Source organism: Frieseomelitta varia, unplaced genomic scaffold, assembly GCF_011392965.1.
Source record: "Frieseomelitta varia isolate USP_RPSP 00005682 unplaced genomic scaffold, Fvar_1.2 scaffold_352, whole genome shotgun sequence".
Classification (NCBI taxonomy): Eukaryota; Metazoa; Arthropoda; class Insecta; order Hymenoptera; family Apidae; genus Frieseomelitta; species Frieseomelitta varia.
The window spans coordinates 115945-117769 of record NW_025110093.1 but is presented as its reverse complement, the minus strand read 5'-3'; the positions used below and the strand labels follow the sequence as shown (position 1 = coordinate 117769).

The window sequence follows — 1825 nt, the reverse complement described above, 5'->3', positions numbered from 1 at the left end:
TTTCTTTTTTAATGTCTTACATTGAATATTTAAGAATGAATCGTAAGAAGCATTTGACGACAAGAATTTTGCCACGTAACTATTGATATTTTTCCGTGAAAGTACGAGTTACAGTATTATATTTTCATGTCGAGTAGTATCGGCGTGTTTCAAGCAATGCGTAGGTGTTTCATTACAGAAAATACGAAGCGAAACTGTACAGAGATGTTTAATTCCTCGGGAGGAAATATAATTATTTTCACGTATCTCGAAAATATTCTACAATTCGAGCAATGTTTCAATGTTTCGAACATTCGCTTTGAATCACGCGTGCAATTTTTATGTTCTTATCTCAGAAAAGAGTTGTCGATAGTGTATAATAGATATGTAGAAAGATGGGAAAAAGAGTTAGATAAATGTTTTTCTGCGTGCACGAAGTAAATGTTTACTTCGCGAAAGGATTGTTGATAGTGTATAATAAATATAGAGTAGAGAGACAAAGAAGCGTTAGATAAATGTTCTGTGTGCTTAAAATAATTGCATAGATGCGCTTTAATTTATTCACAAATATACATATCCCAGCACGTATGTGATACATAATAATCATCGTAGATTATTCGCATATCAGATGTCAGGTTTATAATTCATAATTTATAATTTCTATTTATATTCTATTTTATTAAATTATTTAAACGCCACTGTAAAACGATTGTGTAGTGTGTGTGTGTGTGTGTGTGTGTGTGTGTGTGTGTGTACTATGTATATTTTCGCGTTCTGTCAGGTCAAAGTGATGCATACACATATACTTACATACACATATACTTATAATTATTAAATTATACATGCATATTTATGTTGTAAATAAGTTATACACACGATAGTTTGTAAGTACGTATCTCTGTGTAAAATATCTTTGTCTTCCTCTTCTACGCAAATCATCTTCGTTCCCCAATGATTATTTGCCATAATCGTATTCGAACAACGACGAACATTATAATTAATGTATCACTCAACGCAGAGATGCTGTTGCACGATGTTAACCTGGCAGTACGCACTTTTGTAACGGAAATACTTGTGAACTTCCGGTAAAAAGGAACATTTATTTACCGCAACATAAAAACGTCCGTATTTTTTCCTGTTCCTTTGTTTTTATTAGCGACATACATATATACATATAAATATATATGCATATGTACGAATATTAACTTTTACAAGTGAACAATTTATAATTGAATCACAATCTAAGAAATGTGAATCTTCACGCGCAGATGCGTGCTGCCGAGTTAATGTAATTAACACCTTACCGACCGAGAGCCGATCAATAGGCTACCGGTCGGTAAAGTATCAACAGACTGCGGATTTTTATGCAAATTCACATTTTGCACATTTTCACGAAAATTTGATTTGTTCGTTTCATTTATTTATAAATAATATCTATTTGAATTAGTTTAGATTTATTTACGATTAAAAGAAACAATAGATAAAGAGAATAATAGATAGAAGATAGATTGTATAACCTGTCAAATATTATAACCTGAGTATTTTGCATAGTTTCTGTACGTGTCATGTACAGTTCGTGCAATTCTGCATCATCTTTCAAATTTCGTACGAAATTGCACGAGAATCTGCAGTCTACTGATTAGCTGTGAAATCATTATTCAATGTTGCTGTTACACTTAACATTTCAAGCAACTACTTGTCCGTTTTAATTAAGATCGAGTATAATTATGGCATGTTGAAGATAAAGTAGTGCTGCAACTGGGACAATAAATAGATCTAGAATTACTTTGCGCTGTTTGGTCTATCGAACGAGCAAAACGTTCTTAGAGAGACAATTGCCAAAAAA

At 32.2% G+C, this 1825-nt stretch overlaps 1 long non-coding RNA gene across 1 annotated transcript in view; it reads left to right on the top strand.

Annotated features, from left to right (window-relative positions):
- LOC122530693 overlaps positions 1-1825 on the top strand; it is a 15069-nt gene that overhangs the window by 12403 nt on the left and 841 nt on the right. Inside the window, exons 2-3 of the long non-coding RNA XR_006307073.1 lie at positions 65-75; positions 336-341. This is a non-coding gene — a long non-coding RNA (uncharacterized LOC122530693). The remainder of the gene's footprint in view (positions 1-64; positions 76-335; positions 342-1825) is intronic.